The 22,705-nt window shown below is 35.8% G+C and overlaps 1 long non-coding RNA gene across 1 annotated transcript in view; it reads right to left on the bottom strand.

The window, feature by feature from the left end:
* The window catches only part of LOC145687739 (uncharacterized), a 99,153-nt gene that overhangs the window by 35,110 nt on the left and 41,338 nt on the right, over positions 1-22,705 (bottom strand). The window lies entirely within an intron of this gene.

Here is a 22,705-nt window from a genome sequence, read left to right as displayed (position 1 = left end):
CCCCTCCTTCTCCACCATGTTCCGTGGCTGAATTTAGATTTGAACGACATCGGAAGTATCACTGTTCATCACAGCGACCCAGGAATCTATGGATTCGGCACTAATATCCATCATTTTCGATTATGTTTATGTATCTCCACCCCTCCCCTTTGTTGGAGGGCACAGCATCGGAAGTGTGGTTGTTCATCTGAGCGACCCCGAAAACCACGGATTCAGCACTAATATCGGTCATTTCTGATGATTTTTTATATTTCCTCTCCCTCCGTATGTTGCGAGGCGCAGCATCGAAAGTGTCACTGTTCATCTCAGTGACCCCCGAAAACCACGCATTTGATGCTGATAATTGTCATTTTCGATCACTTTTATATATTTCCCCCTTTCCCCCGAAGCTTCGGGACTGAATTTGGATTTAAACAGTATCGAAAGTGTTACTCTTCTTCTCAGCGACTCCGAAAACTATGAATTCGTCACTAATATAGCTCATTTTCGATCATGTTTGAATGTCTCTCTCCTCCCCTCCCCTAAGTTGCACTATCAAAGTGATATGACAAAAAACACTCCAGGTCAAAACCTCATATATCGTCCCTTTCCGGCATTAATGCAGTAAGCGACATTTTGAAAATTTTACAGGAGAGCCGAAAAACTGAAATTTTGATGGTTTTTCTTGAATAACTTTTTTGTTTTCTGGACTATTTTCGTAAGAAAAATACAGCTAATATAATTAAACAAGCTCCGTCAAATAGGACAGTGACGTATATAAGAGCTTAAAAATATTCACTTATTTTGGCGCTTAATTCATTTTTGCTTACAAAATTTTTAACAAATCAATGCTTCAAACGACATTCACTCAAATGTAACAATGCATTAAGGCACACAGTGTCATAGTGAGATTGCGTTAAGTGACATTTAGGGGGGGAAATGGTAATGAATTCCTGATTCGTTAATTGAAGAATGTTAGTTGTATACTGATCTGTAAAATACTGAACGCTTCTTGAAATAATGCTGCTTAAAATAAATTTGGCAAGAAAAATGCTTTGGCTTACCTCTCCTTTATATGTAAAAATTAATCTAATCTTCTGAATAGTTAAGTTAATAATAGCTGACACTATTATTTAGTTTTCTCATTTATTTTTAGTTTTTTTTTAAATTTATTAAAGCTTAGAATATTGCAAATTATTACTGATTTGTTAAACTTACTGATACAATGAAAATTTGCATCATTCATTTACTAAATAAATGCAAATTGTCGAAACTTCAGAAAGTTGTAACTGTATCAATTTTTAACTATTGCAAGAAAAAATTAAAAATAATGACAACGTGTTTCAACCTTGAGTTTCTTCTTCATCTTCATCTGTCTCAGGGAGGGTATCTTGTGTTTCTCCCATGTGTGGCAACTGCTGGTAAACCCGTGTATATGCTTTGGTAGAATATTCTGATTACACAATTTGACAAGACCCTGGTACTTGGCTTTACTGATAGGGATGGCTGCTGCATAAAGTCTGCTTGGCTGCTTTTGTCCTAGTGGGCGAAATTTCAGTGTAAGATACACTGCGTCCTTAGTCATTGAATACTTAACTTTGGCAAATTCATTATTTTTTGAAAAAATGACAACTCTCATTTTTGACAGCAAGAAAGGTTCCCCTGACTCATGTTTCTTAGCAATGAAGATTTGGGCTGCCAAAGTTGACCAATTTCTAAAAGAATCATGCTTCCATAATTCATGGATGTTGCTTTGTTCTTGCCATTCCCATGACGGTAATCCACTCGGATGGACTTTCAATTTTTTGATTATGAGATGCTTTCTCAATTTGACAATGCACACTGTCCACAGGCATATATGTGTGACCCGGTACCAACTAATTGATATGGATTCGTTGTAAGTTTTTGGATTTTTCAAGTTCACATTTCAACATGGCCAAAATATTTCTATTTTTGTTTTCACCGGCACAGTTATTGCAATACAGGATTACAGTTGAAACATTACCTCGTTCGTCCACTACATCTATATATCTCGAAAGGATATAAGCAATTTCATTCTAACCTCGTTTACCTTCGCTCTCACCCCATACATAATTGTTCTGCTTTTTTATTCATATATCGAGAGATTGTATACAGAATACTTTCGTCTGTAGTACAAAGGCATGGAATCGCCATGAGGTACGCTCAAAACTTTCTGCAAATCGAAACTCGCGACAAGTGTTCCTTCCTGACTACCACTCACTCTGCTGTTTTTTTGAAACGAGCCTTAGTTGCTTCTTCATCTTCAATATGTCGGGTGTAATCAGCCTTCTCTTCTTGGGTTACGTCTGTCTTGTTGGTAAAGGCGATACATTTCTGGCACTTGTTCTTTTTGTGTCTATGAAACCCAAGGTTGAATTTTGAGTTAAATATATAACGAAAAACTCTTTCACTCACAGGAATATTTCCTTCTTCGTTCATTCCACGTGAGTAAATCGTATAGAGATAAACGATGTTTTTGAGATCCTTGGGAAGATATAGTCGTGTTGTTTTATTTCTACAGTAGTGGGAAGGCACTACAGGAAGCCTTTGAATGAATTCAACAACGAGCTTCACATCTCGCTCGGATGTCGCATTGGGGCGAACTGAGTGGCGTCCTCGACCATCAGGATTTTCTGAGCCTTCAGTGGATTGTGTAACAGTGTAATTCACAAACTTTTGTGAGGTATCTAATGTTGAGAGCAAGAATTGAAGATAAACTCTTCTATAGCCTTCACCTTCGTTAATAAAATACTGAAAAGATTATGCCTGTGGGCTCTTACCATGAATCCTCCTTCTTTTCACTGGAACTTGTCTGGTTGCTCTTAAGATCCAATTCCTTTGATCATTCGGTTTTAAAGACAAAAAGTGTCTAAATAAGGATTGGCGCCTCTCTTCCGTAATATCAGAACATTTATTTGGGCAAGACTTGCATTTGTTTGGTTGTACAGTATTTGTTTCTTCTCCATTCTTTCTTGCCTGTTTCTGTTGTAAGCTTGGCCACTTTGCTTTAATCATTTTTTGTGAATATGTTTCTTTTTAATTCTCAATCTCTTTTCCCCTACGATGTTATTTTCTGGTGTAAAAGTAATCTTCCTCCGCTTCCTAGCACCGCTTTCCTCATTGCAACCATCACCTGAATTCGACTATCCAGCTGAATTTCCTGAAACCCTTTTTCTCTTAACATATAATATACCTAGGTATATTCATCTGATGTGGTTGGTGTTTTGTCCAACCAATCTATTGAGTTTTCGGAAGGACAAGCCTGTTTAAATATGATATCATCGTCAGAGAAATAGTCTAAATAGCTCAGTCCCAAATTTGTTCTTTTTCTCAAGTTCCGTTTCTCAGCGAAATAATATTCATCTCTTTCTCGATTCTTTTCTAAAGTTCCCTCTTCATTCGGGTTTAGGGTCTCTCCCTCTACTGCTGTCTCCTGATGTTTGTTTGGGTTTTTCTTCCCTTCTTCAGTCTTCTTCTCATCCGGGTATAGGGTATCTTCCACTGCTACTCTCTTCTGAAGCTGGTTTGGGTTTTCCTTTCCTTCTTCAGTCTTGTTAACATCCGGTTTCTAGCATATCTTCTACAGCTACTTTCTTCTGATGCTTGTTTGGGTTTTCCTTCCCTTCTTCAGTCTACTCCTCATCCTGGTTTAGTGTCTCTTCCACTGCTACTGTCTCCTGAAGCTTGTTTGGGTTTTCCTTCCCTTCTTCATTCTTTTCCTCATTGTGGTTTAAAGTCTCCTTCACTGCTACTGTCTCCTGATACTTGTTTGGGTTTTTCTTCACTTCTTCAGCCTTTTCCTCATCCGGGTTTAGGGTATATTCTACTGTGACTCTCTTCTGATACTTGTTGGGGGTTTTCTTCCCTTCTTCAGCCTTCTTCTCGTCCGACTTTAAGGATATCTTCCACTGCTAGTTTCTTCTTCTTGTTGTTTGGATTCTCCTTTCCTTCTTCAGCCTTGTTAACATCCGGTTTCTAGGGTATCTTCCACAGCTACTTTCTTCTGATGCTTGTTTGGATTTTTCTTCCCTTCTTCAGCCTTGTTCTCATCCGGGTTTAGGGTATCTTCCACTGCTACTCTCTTCTGATGCTTGTTTGGGTTTTCCTTCCTTTCTTCAGCCCCAATTTTCATGATCTCACTCTTCAAACAATTAACTGTATTGGAATATGTCCCGCTTGGTACCTTCGGCTTCATGACTTGTTTTTAAACTTACTATTTGGTTAGATTTAAAATTTTCCTCCCACGGGAAAACTAAAAGCAGAAAATAGCAAAAAAAATAAACCGACCTAAAATGTGATAAAAGCAATATTTTTTGTAAGTGGAGTGGAAAGTAATAGTTTTAAAAGCTTTGACTAATAGTACCTCCTGTTTACTAAATAAATCTGACTTTTGAAGTTGGCAGAAATCTTACATCCATTAAATAAATTAGGTAGCTTTGATTTCCATTGACCTAAAAGGTCAGCTATAAGTATTAGCATGTGATAGTGTAAGTCGAAGCTTTAGGAAAATATTACTCTGCTATTTTTATCACGCTCTTTGAAATCGGTTTAATTTTTATATAATTAATATTGACAATCTGTTCCCTGGCCGGACGGGTGGGGGCAACTTGCCTGCCTGCCAAACAGCATTGGATAGGTCGAACGTGAGCACAAACCTTGTTCTAGCCAGTCATCGAAACTGAAGATCGCCGTGATATTTTTCAGTCTTAACAGGCGAATGCCGGGACGGCACTTCTGTAAGGCCAGAGCCGCTGGCTTTCCACATCCTTGCCCTCTATTCTTCTCCAGCCTGACCCTTAGTTTCCTGAAGGCCACAACTAATTGACATTGCTAATTAGTTACTAAAAGCAACCTTTCTTAACAGCTAGATTTGATATGGACAGAACGATCATTACAATAGGAATAACCGCCATCAAATATCGATAACACGTAACTTCCACGTCATGAGCAGGTAACAAAGAAGACGCGCACGCCTACCGAACATAATAGCACGCAGCTGATGCCCGTTATGTGCAAACAAAATTATGTGAGTAAATTTTGACTAGCGCAAACTGTTGGGGCACAAATGACTGCTGCCAGTACACCTGAGACAGTCCTACTTGTGTGATACCAACAGTGCTCATGACGGTTAGTCATCCGCCAAGCGATCACACTTGGATCAGGTACGTGCGGTGGGCAGAAAATGAACAACGAATAGCACTATGGTATCTCACCACAGGCGTATGTCAATGGAGGAATTGACGCGCCAGTACAATATGGGCCAATAAATCCTACAGCAAATTTCAACCATGACCATGTGACGTACCTTACATCGGTTAGGGTAACATAGCCGTAGACCAACACTATTACAATAACACAGAAATAACATACGGCTGACATGAACAAAAGCAAAGGGATCATTAGACTATGGATCAATGAAAGGTTATCTGCAGTGGTAAGTCCCGCTTTTCACTGAACCATGTCGATGATATTGTTGGAAATTGCATGAGTATACGTCTCCGGGTTGCAGCATGGTAATTCAATAGGACGGTGGCGGTGCTGTTTATTGTCTGGGTCTTGGAAGCGACGCACAAGTATTTCTTACTCGATTAAATTTTCATGGCCCATACCTCCAAGTCCAAGAGATCACCGCCATATTCTAGCAGAAGAACGGAAGGTGTCATCGGGCTGCGTTTTTTACATAATGGTTGGAGGAACATTAAAATGAGTTTTCAATACTACCCTGATATCCAAAATTGCCCGACTTAACCCTATTAAGCATGTATAGAACATGCTGTGATGTTCTGTGCAATGTGCTGCACATCGTCCAAATGTGCACCACTTGCAGGATGGCTTGGACTGAACCTGCAGAATACAAGGAGTATACCTTGAGGAATCTATTCATAAGCGTATGAATGCTTTGATTACCCAGAATGAACACGCTCTTAGATAAGGTCCCTAATGTAGTGATCGTTTAGTCTTAGTGTATAAAATAATCATTCCTAATAACTTGTCAACAATAGGAATATTTTATATAACATGTTTACTGAATTTTAACGACTCCTTCACCATTTCGTAAGCTGAACAGTGTTACCTAACGCAAAAAGCTGCGCTGAAATAAGAATTTTCGAATACATTAGTGTACAAACAAAATACATGCACACATAAAGACATCCTAAAAAAATGAATTATTTGAAGTCCTACGGTACGTTATTTTCAGTGTGTGAAACCGGGATATTGTTTTGCACCTTTCCATTTAAGTGATAGGATGTTTAGAACACACTTTTTGTGATTGTTCATATTTTACCTTGACTTTTATCCAGTTGTACACAGGAAGTTTATTAAACACTGAAAAACATGTTCACGAAACTTCGATAATCGTTCATTAAGCAGAAAAATGTCCGGCTTTTCAACGATATTTTAAGCGTTTTAAAGGCAAAGTTTAAACTTCTAAGACCCATTGATATTCTTAAAAAAATCTTCAGTCCATTACGGTGAATATCAACCCATGTATGTTGATAGTAGTTCCCCGACATCATAGGCGTATCGATCCTAGCAGGAAAGTCTAGGATGGATACGGTCATGTGGGGTTATGGAATGCTACATCAAAGGGGTTCTTGTATAATTGACATACTAAAGTTAACTGTAAAACAATGAATAAATAATTTCTAATAGTTCTTAATATAAACTTACTCAATAGGAAAAACAAAATCTCAGTGTAAATGTATATTTCTGACTTCAATGAAAATATTTTTGGAAGTGGATGCAACTGGTAGAAATTAGTCAAAAAACCATAATTATTTTCATGAAATTTGATTTTTCTAGGGATTTTCTAGACTTTGGTTTAGGTAAGGATTATGCCCCTAGGCCCGCTATTTACACCTAAGCTACACATATTTACACCTAAGCTACACATATTTACATCTAAGCTGCACCTAGTTACACCTAAGGTTTCTTTTCTGCCCGACAATTACCATCATTAGGCTTATATTCACACAAAGAATGCCGTTGCATGTACTGTCTGCGAATAGTTTGTTGTTTAGGATTTTACTTCAACTCGCAGAAGCGTTGTTGTGCTAAGGTTAAGTAAACATAAATTTGCTTTCCCCCACCTATTGTTGAAAAGGACGTATATGTACAATAATTTTACCATTCTCCCTGAAACCATTAAAATAACACCGACTGTTTAATACACACCAGGCCCACTATGGAATTTCTGTTCCTATTTTGTTGACAAGTTTTGAAATTATTAAATTTATTATAAATGAAAACGAAATTATTGGTTTTATCCTACTATTTAGTGAAATGATGTTAAAAAACTGATATCTGAAACCATACAGTAAAGGGAACTGAAACAATCATTGTGAAAACGAAAAAAGTTGCTTCAAACCTTACTATTGTTTTCCTCTTGCATGGTCAATACAATTGTCACTTTCAGTCTACTGGGAAAAATGTATTAAACGCCAAACGTAGAACCTCTTAGCTCCTTCCCCCTTAATTGCTCGCAACACACTATTTTTTCCCAATAGGCGCTCTGAAGTCGTGTAAATTGGACGCTTGTGCAGCTTCGGAAGTTTTCACCGAAGAACTTCTGCACCGAAATATGAAACCTTAAAATGTATTATACGACGTTACAAACTGTTATTGCAAGTAAAATAGCAGTAAGTAGCTATAACAATATTACCGTTTACTTCAGAAGTGAGGCTGAGAGCCTCTTACGTATATTTTTAAGATAGCAAAATTGCTGTAAGGAAAAGTATTTGTTCTTAGCAGGTAAATGGAACTGCAACAAATACTGGAAATCATTGATATCATTACATCAAAATTGTTTCAAGCGACTCAGAACCAACTTCAATCTGTCGCTTACTACACTTTTGCCATGAAATATTGTAATAATCATGTCCATACCACATTTATTTGCTCCAAGCACGAAAATAATTTGGTGTTTGAAACAATCTAGACTACAAGTCAGTTTCTTCGTATCATCGGAAACATTTATGCAGTAAATACAAACGACTGAGTGTTACATACGACATTTTTGCCTCCAGCAAGTGTAATTACACCCGTATAAGCGACATAGCTATCTCGGCAACGGTTAAAGATAGAAACATGGCGATTAGACCATTCGATGCGCCTTAAAATTCTGAGCAAAAAACTGCAAAAAAGTCAATTTCGAAAAAAATGTCGCTTACTGCGTTAATGCCGGGAAGGGACGATATGTTGAAAATTTGGGATCGGTCGGGAGATTCAATAGTTATTAAGTTTTACTTATTGTTGTATATATATATATATATATATATATATATATCCCCCTCCCTAGTCCTCTCTTTCCGTCAAGGTAAATTTGATATATATATATATATATATATATATGTATATATATCTATATATATATATATATATATATATATATATATATATATATATATATATATATATATATATATATCCCCCTCCCTAGTCCTCTCTTTCCGTCAAGGTAAATTTGATATATATATATATATATATATATATATATATATATATGTATATATATCTATATATATATATATATATATATATATATATATATACACACATATATATATATATATATATATATATATATATATATATATATATATACAGGATGTTTCAAAATAACACCAACAAGATTTGGGAGGTGATTCCTGACAGCGAGGTAAGACAAGGAGTACAGACCATCCTTTCGGAGTTATAGGCTGCTGAAAGCAAAACAGAAAGAAAAAGAAAAAAGAAGAAAAAAGAAAAGAAAGAAAATAAAAAAAGAGAAAAATGATCTTTAAAGGTACACAACTCCAAAACTATGGGACCTACCGCAGTCGGGTGAATACTTCACTTACGAACTAGTATTTGCCTTATCCAAATATCATAGTATCAGAATCCTGTGGTACTTCCGCAACAATTTTTATAGAGGTAGTTGTTGAGTACTTCAAATTATATGCTCGTAGCAAAACTCCCTCTATAAAAAATTGCTTCGTGAGTACATTAGGATTCTGAAACATGTATTTTTGGATAGGGCACATACTAGTTCCTAAGTGAAGTGACCCGACTACGGATGGTCCTATAGTTTTGGAGTTATGGACCTTTAAAGTTCATTTTTTGATGTTTTCAGAAGGCTATAACTCCAAAAGGAAGCATTCGTGCACCCAGGATGGAGTATACTTTTTGGCTTATCTCGGTGTCGGGAATCATCTCCCAAACCTTGTTGGTGTTGTTTTGAAACACCCTGATATATATATTAGAGATGCAAGGGCTCGGAAAAAAACGGCTTTTAAAAAAAATAGTTTTTTCTGCTTCGGTTTTTTGCTTGAGAAATTTTGGGATTTTTTCAAAATTCTGCTTTAAATTGATAAAACAGACTTTGTTTTGCTTCTCTATAACACAAAAAGTCATTTAATTAGTGGTTGATGCTGATAATGATATAAAACCTCGAAAATAAACTATGAATATCGAAAAGATATTTCAAACAATTTTTCTTCAATATATTTACATTATGAATTCCACAGGATTAACCAATGGATATAATAAGAATTTTTTAACCTCCTATATACAAAAGTAAGCAGAGTTGGCAAGAACCATGGTTGTTTTTGAAAATACCAAAAAACCCGTTTTTTGGGGGATGTTTAAACCAGGCTTTTTTGATTTAGATTTTTTGCTTTATGTATTTATATTACATATTCACATAAATAAGTTTGTTTCGCCTTTGTGTTATTATGCAACAGCGGGGTTATGCCGGAAGAACTCCCATAAGCTTAAAGAAGTCCGGTCAGTAAATTTCTTAAATTGAGAATCTCCCGCCCTAGCCATCGGGAATTCCCGTCATTACTTGAAATGTAAGACAATAACGGGAAAATCCTGTTATTGCTTTGCATATAAAATTTAAAGGTCAACGTATCATAATCAGTACGCTAAAACTGAGGTTACAAATTTAGTACGTAGATATAATTGAAAGTCCAATCCAAGCTAATCTTGGAAGCTACGTAGGCAATCGATAAATTTTGCCAATTTCTATCAATATATTTAAGCAATCTTGGCTTCTTTATAAAACAACAGGCATTTAGGCATGCAGAAATATACAATTTGGTTTCGTTTCGTATGTTTAGGCTTAACATCCTTACGAAATACCGAGGTTATCAAAGAGAAGACTTTCGCTTAAACTGACATCCGAACCACTACTTGGTTTACGCATGAAAGAAGGGTTGTGGTTCGACCGAGAATTGAACATGGGACACCTTGATTAAAAGGTGAAAGGGAAATAAAACTATTGCAGATGGTTTGATATCTGGAAACGTCACCATGAAGTTCACACGATTCGCATTTTTCATTCTTTTTATTTTATTTTACTTTATTTTTTTTTTTGTTTAAAACAGTTATTAATAAAAAGTTGGTGTAAACCAGCCAACCCTAAAAGTAAACACTTCTTTTAAAAAATTACACAAATAACTATCAAAATAGTATGTAGTATTTTTACCTCAAAATATTCCATATCCTCTTTTTGAAACAAAATAAAATTAAAATTAAACATAAGAGAAGTACTTAGATTTATATGATACACTTAAAGGCTGCACATCTAGAGCTTTTGGTTCTGTGGTTCTGTATATTCTTGAAATTCTACAGTTAAGTTTTATATAACCACCATCACGGTTTACCCAATCCTCAAAGTTTTCTGAATTTTTAACAAGAGGGGATCAACATATTATGGAACTCCCCCCCCCCCAAAAAAAGAACTACGGAATATATTTAAGTTAAGCTAAATACAACTGCACAACAAACATGACTGAGTGATTAGCTTTTGCACTTCTATCGGGTAGTCCGGGATTCAACCAGCATTCGACCATTCTGACAAAGGTTTTCTTCATTCCATCTGTGAATGTAGAAATAGTGCGTGTACTGTGAGTTGGCCGACTTCCTTTCTTATTGTTTTTAAATCGTTATTATTATTACTAATTACCAGCAGTGACGGTTTTGCGAAGGTTAGGGAGGGCGGTTTTTCGGACTGAAGCCCGTTCCCCAAAGTTACGGAATGTCTGCAACAAACGAAATATCTATTAGTTATGCCTTTACTCATAAACTTTAAGCTCCTGTCAAATAAAAATTACGAATGTTTAGAAAAACTAAACATTAGCTAACTAAACTAACTCTATGGCCTATGGAACCCGGAGGTTCAATGCCGCGTTCACAAAAGCTCTCCACTGACTTCTATCCTTAGCTAACTGCATCCAGTTTCTACTTTGTATTCCAATCTCTGCGAGATCCATTTTAATATTGTCCTCCCATCTGCGCCTAGGTCTTCCTAATGGTCGTTTTCCGATTGGTCTTCCAGTCAAGACTTTGAAAGCGTTTCTACTTTCTTCCATTCTAGCTACATGACCTGCCCACCTAAGCCTCCTAGACTTCACGACCCTAACAATGTTGGGTAAACTATATAAATTATATAGTTCCTCGTTATGAAGTTTCCGCCATTCCCCATTCCCGTTTCTCTTGGGTCCGAATATTCGTCTCAGGATCTTGTTCTCAAATACTTTCAGTCTATGTTCTTCCCTCAGAGTAAGTGACCATGTTTCGCAGCCATACAAAACAACAGGCATGATTATCGTTTTGTATATTTTAAACTTCAAATTCCTCGACAGAATTCGCGACGACAAGAGATTTTGAACCGAATAGTAACACGAATTCCCTGCTTTTAGTCGACATTCAAAAACATTAGTAAGAAAAACCCTTCCCAAAATACTTTTCTAAATCCGCCACTGATTCTCAGTATAAAATGATTTTAAGGTTGTATCCGGAAAATTATTGCTAAACATACAAACGAAACGGAATATTAGTTATGCCTGTACTCATAAACTTCAAGCACCTTCCAAATAAAATTAGGACTTTTTAGGAAACGAAACAATCAGAAAAAACCCTCCTAAAGTACTTTTCTAAATCCGCTACTGATTATTTGTATAAATTGGTATTCAAGGTTGTGTCCGGAAAATTATTGCTAAATCCCTTCATAGCTACAGTATAACAGAAATGTGGAAGTACGGTTTGACGGATATATTGAAAAACGTACGCTTTGACGGATAAATAGAAAAACGGGCAAGTTTAACTTTTGCGCTAGAAGCTAGAGTACTAAAAGCTCTTAGAAATGAAACACGGATGACCAACGAAAATGATCTAGAGAAGAAAAAAGACGTCGATAACTCAAAAGTTAAAATAAAGTTAAATAGCCTCTAAAATTGCCGTCACATACTACATTCTTCATGTTTGCTTTAATTCGTAAAACATGTGCTCCATCCATCTTGATGGTGAATTTCAGAGCAAAATATCGCATTTAGGTCATGGAATTCTTATCTAACTATAGAATATACTATAAGAAAGCTATTTAGATAGAAAAATCATGAAAATGAAAATGCCAAAATTTCCAAAATTCTCGTTTTTTCCCAAAAAAGCCGGCTTTTTATGTAAAAAAAAACATCGATTCAAAAAAGCCGGCTTTTTTGCACCTCTAATATATATATATATATATATATATATATATATATATATATATATATATATATATATATATATATATATAAACAACACCGACAACGTTTGGGAGGTGATTCCTGACACCAAGATAAAAAAAGTATAGACCAACCTGGGTGCACAAATGCTTCCTTTCACAGTATAGGCTGCCGAAAACATGAAACTAGAATTTTAGGAATAACCAAAAAAATGATCAAAAGATTGCGATCTTGGCCAATAATAAGTTTTTGGATCAGGGGCCAAAAAATATTTGAATTCTTCCTAAATCGAGTTTTCGTATTGTTTATGGAATAAACGCATCATCCTGAATTAAATGATAGTTGGGTTTGGCCACAATATACGTAGTCCTCCAGATATAAAGCGTACAAAAAATGTTTGATTGAATGAAATATATTGACCACAAAATTTAGTGGCCACAAAATTTAGTGGGATTAGTTCCCACAAAATTTTTGAAAGGCCCCTAAATCGAGTTTATATATATTTGCGGAATAAGCACATCATACTGAGTAAATTGTTAGTTTTGTTTTGGCTACACTATATGTAGTTCTCAAAATATGAAGCGTACAAGAAAATGTTTGATTCTATGAAATATACTGAATTTTTTGGATTAGGGGCCACAAAAATTTTGAACGGTCCTTAAATCGAGTTTTCGTATTTTTTTACGGAATAAGCACATCATACTGAGTAAATTGGTAGTTTTGGTTTGGCTGCACTGTATGTAGTTCTCGAGATATAAGGTCTAAAAGAAAATGTTTGTCTGAAATATATTGGATATTTTGATCGAAAAATGAACTTTAAGGGCCTATAGCTCCAAAGCTATGGGACTTACCGTAGTCGGGTCAAGACTTTACTTAGGAACTAATATCTGCCCTATCCAAACTCCCGTTCTCAGAATCCTAAGGTACTCACACAACAATTGTTTTGAGCACCCTATATATATGAAGAAATTAAATGTCGACTAAAAGCAGGGAATTCGTGTTACTATTCGGTTCAAAATCTCTTGTCGTCGCGAATTCTGTCGAAAAATTTGAAGCTTAAAATATATAAAACGATAATCATGCCTGTTGTTCTGTATGGTTGCGAAACATGGTCACTTACTCAGAGGGAAGAACATAGACTGAAAGTATTTGAGAACAGGATCCTGAGAAGAATATTCGGACCCAAGAGGAACGAGAATGGGGAATGGCGGAAACTTCATAACGAAGAACTACATAGTTTATACGGTTTACCCAACATTGTTAGGGTCGTGAAGTCTAGGAGGCTTAGGTGGGCAGGTCATGTAGCTAGAATGGAAGAAAGTAGAAATGCTTTCAAAGCCTTGACTGGAAGACCCATAGGAAAACGACCATTAGGAAGACCTAGGCGCAGATGGGAGGATAATATTAAGATGGATCTCGCAGAGATAGGAATACAAAGTAGAAACTGGATGCAATTAGCTAAGGATAGAAGTCAGTGGAGAGCTTTTGTGAACGCGGCACTGAACCTGCGGGTTCCATAGGCCATAGAGTTATATATATATATATATATATATATATATATATATATATATATGAGTGCTCCCCCAAAAAAATATATGCCTCTCGTCTGCGCTCCCAACATATCTGGCGACGTCACTGTTTCAAATTTCCGCTGACTAATACTTCAATTATAGACAAACACTAGTTTAAAGTCTGGCCTAGATGATAGGAATTTCTGCTGAGAGGGACGTAAATATATGCTTTGATAATTATTGAGGTGAGCAGTATAGATATCTGAATAACTTTGTGTGGGGGAGAGGGGAAGTAAGTATGCTAATTGAAAACGTGATTTCGGGTTGATGAGGAAAATAAAACTAATTTGGATATAACTGAAAAAGGTTGGCAACAGTTATTGTGCACAATTTTATTCAAATCGCCCACACGCAGGCCTTCTACTCTCGCGTATCGAAGCATCAGAAAACTTCAGAGTACGTGGGTTTAATCATACCGTGCTACCTTCAACCAAATCCGTCTTATGAAATAGCAGCGGCTCTTTTTCATTTCTCTTATAAGTATGTAGGTAGTTCAAAGCTGCGTTTGTGTGCTGTTTTAGTAACATATTGTGAGAGGAAGTTGCTGCGAGAAAGAGTAATAATAACAACAACAACAAAAATAATAATAATAATGCTCATTGGAGGTCAAATAAGATTACATAAGTGTTCTTATATTGCACCCTAGGAATCAACTCACGACAATGTGATTGCTTTTCGTTGAACTTTTCTTGCTGTTTCTTTCATTTTATTTATTTTTTTTACTTCGACTTCGTAATCAATGTTAACAAAAAGTAATCACAAAAGAGCTTGCAAGATAAAGAATAGTAGGCTGGGTGAAAGAAAGAAAAAAATAAAAACAAAATATTCAGGTCCCTCCTCTCCTCCAAACTAACCCTTCGTTATTTTCATGCTAAACATGATAGTAACTGGTTCGGTTCTTAACTCAGCAGACAGTCTTGGTTTAACAAAAAAATTGAAGAAGTGCGTGTTTGTGTGAAAGAGAAAAAAATAATACAAGTAAATAAAAAAAAATCTGGTGATCTTCCCGATTCCTTATGTTCTGAATAATGACCCTTCAGCACTTTTTACCACATTTCTGATATTGTGTTATCTTTAGGCAGAACAAGAACTCTGGTTCTGGCTAATCTTTGCAAGAAGAACTATTTAGATTTCAACAATATTTATGGTAATTATTTTCCCGACAATTGCAGTTGCTATGAGGGCTCCTTAGTTTTCGTAAATCATTTAAGCGTCCCTGGAATTAAGTTAGCAATCACGGACACCACCATGAATATATTTATGCAATACTTACTAAATAAAACTCTATGGTCTACGGAACCCGGAGGTTCAATGCCGCGTTCACAAAAGCCTCCATTGACCTCTATCCCTAGCCAACTGGAGTCAGTTTCTAATTTGTATTCCAATCTCTGCGAGATCCATTTTAATATTGTCCTCCCGTCTGCGCCTAGGTCTTCCTAATGGTCGTTTTCCGATTGGTCTTCCAGTCAAGACTTTGAAAGCGTTTCTACTTTCTTCCATTCTAGCTACATGACCCGCCCACCTAAGCCTCCTAGACTTGACGACCCTAACGATGTTGGGTAAACCATATAAATTATATAGTTCCTCGTTATGAAGTTTCCGCCATTCCCCATTCCCGTTTCTCTTGGGTCCGAATATTCGTCTCAGGATCTTGTTCTCAAATACTTTCAGTCTATGTTCTTCCCTCAGAGTAAGTGACCATGTTTCGCAGCCATACAAAACAACAGGCATGATTATCGTTTTGTATATTTTAAGCTTCAAATTCTTCGACAGAATTCGCGACGACAAGAGATTTTGAACCGAATAGTAATACGAATTCCCTGCTTTTAGTCGACATTTAAAAACATTAGTAAGAAAAACCCTTCCCAAAATACTTTTCTAAATCCGCCACTGATTCTCAGTATAAAATGATTTTAAGGTTGTATCCGGAAAATTATTGCTAAACATATAAACGAAACGAAATATTAGTTATGCCTGTATGGTTATTATGACGGTCTATGATTACTAATTTAATTTCAGTTACGCTGAAATGGTACACCAAAAAATCAAGGGGTTTAAAAAGCAACTGCAATTGTCGGCAAAATAATTATAAATTTTCCTGACATCTAGATATATCTTTTTTGCGAAGATTAGTTATTCATGTTCTGCCAGGAGATAGTATCAAAAATGAAGTACAAAGTTCTGAAGTGTCAATAGGCAGAACAGGAATAAATTTTAGAAAGAAACAATGTTCTTAATTGATTTCAGCAACTACCTATTATCAGTACAGATTGCATTTATTTACATTTGATCCTAAATACGCGTTCAACAATTTCGTTTCGTGTATTTCTCCTAGTTATTGTTCTAAATAAACATTTTTAAATATGAAATTCGATTAAGTCTTAAACCCCAAATTTGTTGGACAGTAACTCGGTAACTAACAAACAAACAAACAAAAAAAAAACACCAGTACAAAGCAAACTCTACCTCAACGTCAAGTGTGGTCAAGAAAGAATGAATTATATGGATTGTGAATTATATCGGTTGTTGCAAAATAAGTGCTATAACTCTTAGGAGGTGACTCCTGCCACTGAGACAAGAAAAATTTTCTCTTAAGCTTTCGGCTATCGGACATAGTTTCGGATCTACAAGGTGCAGAAAGTGTGGGAAAATGACTTTCGGACGCCAATAGTTCGGAAACTATTCAATGTAAAGAGGCCGGGTAAAAAATTCGCTGAAGAAGTCATACCTGCTCTATTGAATTCTGAATGTTTCACAACCGTACCATGCACGCACAAGGGATTCCCCAAAGAAACGTAGGTAATCCTGGATTATCTGCCAAATGAAAATTGGTCTAAATGGATATGAATTGATAGGGTTTCTACCAGGTAACAATAATTCGTTTGTATTATATCTGGAACAAATACAAAATGGCCGATACCTTCGTGCCCGTTGTTTGTGGTTGCATAATCTCCAGATACAGATGCTGGCCATCAGTTACGTTCTGAATATTAAGTGTAGTGAATTTGTACTTAAATGCTCTAGAAAGACATCTGGAGTGTCGGTAGAGGACAATAGATGAATCAGGGTGGTTCACATGTGTGAAAACACGTAACGAAAAATACCCAGAAATGCACTCATACTAAGTAAACGTGAGTTCAAAGCGTCGGAAATGTAAGGAATAGCATCAAGAACATGAAAGCCATTGCCAATTCACCAATAATATTCCTTCCAACTGATGCAATATTATGTACACGGTTGCATACCAATAAGGATGCAACAACTGAGGCCGAGTTGAAATTGTCCAAGGGGACTCAGAAAGAAATTGAAGAAACTAAAGGAATGTCACTAGTGAGATCGCATAATCGATATTGAAATTTCGCCCATGTGTGTGTTGATATCGATATGTAGCTAATGGACAAAGGTCAACATGTCCCACTACTGCTGGGACACTGCAACTGTATACATTGATTTGAGGGAATATTATTGGTGAATTGGCAATGGCTTTCATGTTCTTGATGCTATTCCTTACATTTACGACGTTTCGAACTTACGTGTACTGAGTATGAGTGCAGTTCTGGGTATTTTTCGTTACGTGTTTTCACAAATGTGAATCACTCTGCTTCATCTATTGTCCTCTACCGACACTCCAGATGTCTTTCTAGAGCATTTGAGTAAAAAATCAGTACACTTAATAATCAGACCGTCACTGTTGGCCAGCATCCGTATCTGGCGATTATGCAACCACACACAACGGGCATGAAGGTGTCCGCCATTTTGTATTTGTTCCAGATATAACACAAACGAATTATTGTTACCTGGTAGAAACCCTATCAATTCACGTAGACTAATTTTCATTTGGTAGATAATCCGGGGCTTCCTACGTTCCTTTGGGGAATCCCTTGCGCGTGCATGGTAGGACTGTGAAACATTCACAATTCAATACAGCAAGTATGACTTCTTCAGTGAATCTTTTACCCGCCATCTTTACGTCGGATAGTTTCCGAAGTAATTTTCCCACGCTTTCGGCACCTTGTAGATCCGAAACTATATATGATAGCCGAAAGTTCAAGAGAATGTTTTTCTTGCCTTAGTGGCAGGAGTCACATCCCAAGAGTTGTAACACTTATTTTGCAACACCCGATATAACTGTCCTTGTGTGTTTTTTTTTCGCTTTTTCTTTATTTTTATTTATTTTTTTCTTTTTGACATCAAATGAAGGATGTCAAAAATGCATATATGATTTCTATTAGTCTATCTGTCTTCTAAGCTTATCGATATTTTTTACGTATTCAAATCTATCTCAGAAAAAGCTGTTGTGCATAAAATTATGTTGAAAATAGATAATTAACTGGGAAATAACTTAGAAAAAAATTTAGAAAATTCATTTTCTTCTTTCGTTCTTTTTTGAACTTGGCGTTTTATGTTTATGCTCCGAGGCTAACAGAGACGGTAATGGTGATAAAGAATTAATTGAATAGTGGAATAAATAAATTATGAGAAAACAGGAGAACCCCGAAAGAAACAACGTATACATTGTGTTTTTCCATCACAAAGCTCAACTGGAGTGAGCTTTGATCGAACTATGAATCCTATACACCATTAGCAAACACTCTAGCAGTAAGTCACACTCCACTTTTGAACGTGACTTTGCAATAGCTTATAAAAATTCTGATTTCCTTATTTTTTATTATTTTTTTTTTTTAGAAAAAAGAAATCTTCATATCAAAGAATCTTAACTCCTTTTTTCGAGGTAGTATATCACATTTTCTACTGGATAAAAACAATACATTTTGCCCATACAAAGTTTATCACAAAGTAGTCTAATTTTGAGAGTCGAGCACACAATCATGGTCAAAAATAGTTGCCATTTTGTTAGTAAAGATGTACGTTGTATATATAATTATTTTCGAACATATTCATGAAAAGTTAATATATATGAAAGAGTAGAAATAACTGACTCATCATGGCCCAGTTCACGCTATTATAAGTATTAGCATGAAATTTGGAGATAATACTCCTTTCATTACAAAGATAAGGAATAGAGAAGTTGTTTTTTTTTTAAATATCCATACTAAGGTTGGTAAAGGGCGATTCAAAATTTTCCCTAAGAATAGTGTATCTTACGAATCCCTGGTGTTAGAAATATGACTCTCAGCATATGAACACACCAAAAAAAAAAATATATTTAAAAAAGTGTTTCAGGATTTGCGAAAAATTCTGCTCCAAAAAAGAGGACCTTTATAAAATACTCAAATTTAACTTTATTTGATCAGAGACGGCCGAATGTGAAGGTTCACTTCAGTTGGAGATCTAAAATTAGGTATATAAACTTGTAATTAAAAATAAGGAAACCTTGAAAATTCTAATATTAAGGGGAAAAAGACAGCAATTTTATTCATATGGAAATTTCCCTTATTTATTGACAAATGACCGAATGGGAGGATTCACCAAATTGAAGATTTAAAATTCAGTATATAAACTCTTGAATAAAAATAAGGGAATATACATTTCAGCAAGCGTTTTTGAAAATACAGCATCTAAGGAGGGATAGGGAGACAATTTCTTTAATATTGACATTGTCAGGAACAAGAGGAATATTTCTTTAATATTGGCATAAAAGGAATGTTGAGAATCTTGAAGACAGTTGTATGAGAAAACAAACGAAGAGATTGAAAGCAATGTAAGTGAAGATCAATTGCAAGAGTGGTCACTCAATCACTAAATGGCGAATCTTGTTTTCAGGAATACATTACAGTGGCGATGTGGAATCAGGATGCTCATTGTCAATGCACTTTTGTATTGCATATTTGGAAATGAAATTAAAAAAAAAAAAAAAAAAGAGAGAGAAACACTTTCATTGTCTTCGTGAAAAATAATCTTATCCACCCTCATATTTCTCAACATACACTAGTAATTTCTCTGGAGATTTGCATTCAATCTTTCAACGAGTTCATATTTATTGGTAACTTTCTAATACGATAAAAGAAAAAAAACACTACAGAACATAACTTAGCCGTGGAATTAGAAAACACACATTACAAAGTTAGTAATTACAAAATAAACAATTGAGGTCTGTCAGGCTTCATCGGAGTGTAAGTGTATTTCTTTTTACACCAGAGTAGTTAAGAATTAAATTTCGATTACATGGCGATCTTCTTCAGAGCAGGTCTTTTAACAAATAATATTCCACTGCAGCCCCTTACATCTTGTTCCTCCCAGAAAAAAAAAAGTCTGGAGAAATGCTTGGTGATAGCCCTTTATGAGCTTGTAACTCGGGGGAGTCTTCTTTAAGCTACAGGTCACAACCACGGGAAGTTTAAAATAATTTTCTAACCATGAATTTCCTTCACTCAATTATCACTTATTTGGTTCTCTGAAGGAAATTTAAAGAGACAACAATTTCCACGCCAATAAAAAGGTAACACAAGATGTGCAAAACTGACTTGACAACCAACTAAAAACTTTCTCTCTTTTTTTCTCTTTCTAAATTAGAGTCAAAACTTTGTACAATGAGGTTTAAAGTAAATAGACTAATATGTTTTATTATCGTATATAAAGAAATCTTAGTTTGTATATAATTTTCTTGTACAACTAACCAGAAAAGTAATTCCCCCCTAAGCGCTCTAATTCCATTACTTGGGATCCAGGTCTTTTGCAGTGGTGAGAGCGCCTAGACAGATGCAACCCAACTTAAACATACTTTTTATCGGCACTGACAGCAGTTGGTAGCACTGGGTCAAGTCTTTCTGCAAGTAAAATTGTGAGTAGATGACGCACGAAACATTTCCCCATTCTGAGATCAATCTCTCTACTTCAGAGTGTGTTGTCCAATGAACAGCATATGTTAGTCTCAATATTGCTGTGTATGTAATGTATTTTTTTCATTATATAATGTGTATTCAAAGAAATAAAAACACTCATCACATATGAATCAGAAAACGTTTGAAAGTAGCTGAAAATGTCAAATCTAGAACAACTACTGGAAATAACTTTGTAAATGATTGCCTCCATTGAGAGACTTTTCCCAATTCTCCTCATTCCAACATCTGTTTCTTTCTAGGAAAGAGAATATCTTATTTATGACACCGAGTATGCATTGAAATTTAAATTGAAACATGAACACTTGAAAAAAAATTCAGCTTCGCCGGAATTCGAACCTGGGTCTACCAAACAGAAGTTCAATATGCTAATCGCTCACCTAACCTTCCACCAAAACTAATAACTAGTTAAAATCGTTTAATGGAAAAATAAAAACAAGATTCAAATATAACAAAAACAAACAAATATAAACAAAATATAAATAAAAATATAAATAAGAAAATACTAGCAACTTGTGTAAGGGTCTTAATGACTTACTCGAGATTTCTTTGCCTAACTCAAAAACAAACTATATACACGTTGCTCAATGAAGAAAGTACCACGAAATGTTCGTCAAGTTGAGCCTACGTCATCGGCAGAGCCGTAACTTGTGGGATCGGCAACTGATCCCCAGAAAAGCCCCCGCCGTTCAAGGGGGCCCATTTTCAGACAAAATTTTCTTACTCCATATACGATACGAACATGATATTAGAAATGAAGCATCAAATAGGGTCGCTACATTACATAAACAAAACAGCACACAAAAGGTAACTATAACAAAAATGATTCGTGGACCCATTTGAGTAATATTTGTAAGTATGGCTTTGAGATTTATCAATTTTGTCCCCTTAATAATTTTGCCATGTATGGAATGGGCCTAGGGAGTACCTAACGGAACGACAGACCTTGCTGTGCGGGAGGGCCCACAAGCTCCGGTGGGTCCATAAAGATTAAGAGAAGGTTGGAGAGAGGGCTCCCAATAATTTTTCTAGGGGCCCAAATAAGCTTATTAGTGCTTACCCCCAGAAAAGAGTTGAGTTGATTTTGAGTTGAGTTGAGTTGATTTTGAGTTTAACGTCCCGTTCAGCAGCGAGGCTATATGAGACGTGGACCAACTGATTAACCTGAAATCCTAACCACATAAGCTCCCGCCGGGAATCGAAGCCGGGTCTCCCACACCAAAGCCCCCTCCCCAGAAAATAATCTAAGTTACGGCGCTGGTCATCAGGTGCAGGGATTGTCCCGATTTACATTACATTTCGTCTTTAATATAACTTCTAATTTCCAAAGAAGAAAAGAAGACAGAAATTATTTTCACATTCTTTAAGTTGTATCAACAGGTGTAGAAATAGACAGTTCTATGTTTATGTTCCATAACAACTAGTTTATTTTCTTATATTCATATGAGGAGTTTGTTGGAAATTGAGGCCACATGATCATGAGGCGCAATCCACTAGGGGTTGGAATTCCTCTGAAGAGCAAGGTCGGAATTTTAATTGTCCTCTGTATTTATGTGTTCGTGTTCCTATAGTGTTTGGAATACGTCGAAAGCCATGAGGTGCCACTGGCGAACAATACTCCGGTTGGGGCGATTTCTTGAAAGAAAAAAAAAAAAGTGAAAGCAGGAAACTCTCATTGCAGCTACTTGGGCTATAATCCCGTCGTGGTAATTAGTAATTTTTCTGAATGGGAAGATAATATTTATGTAATTGGTATTGTAATTATGTTGTTCCTGGATGTTGATTATTATTATTATTATTATTATTATTATTATTATTATTATTATTATTATTAATAATAATA

This window comes from Thermobia domestica, chromosome 6, assembly GCF_964235325.1.
Source record: "Thermobia domestica chromosome 6, izTheDome1.hap1.1, whole genome shotgun sequence".
Lineage (NCBI taxonomy): Eukaryota > Metazoa > Arthropoda > Insecta > Zygentoma > Lepismatidae > Thermobia > Thermobia domestica.
This window is presented reverse-complemented; position numbering and strand designations above follow the sequence as displayed.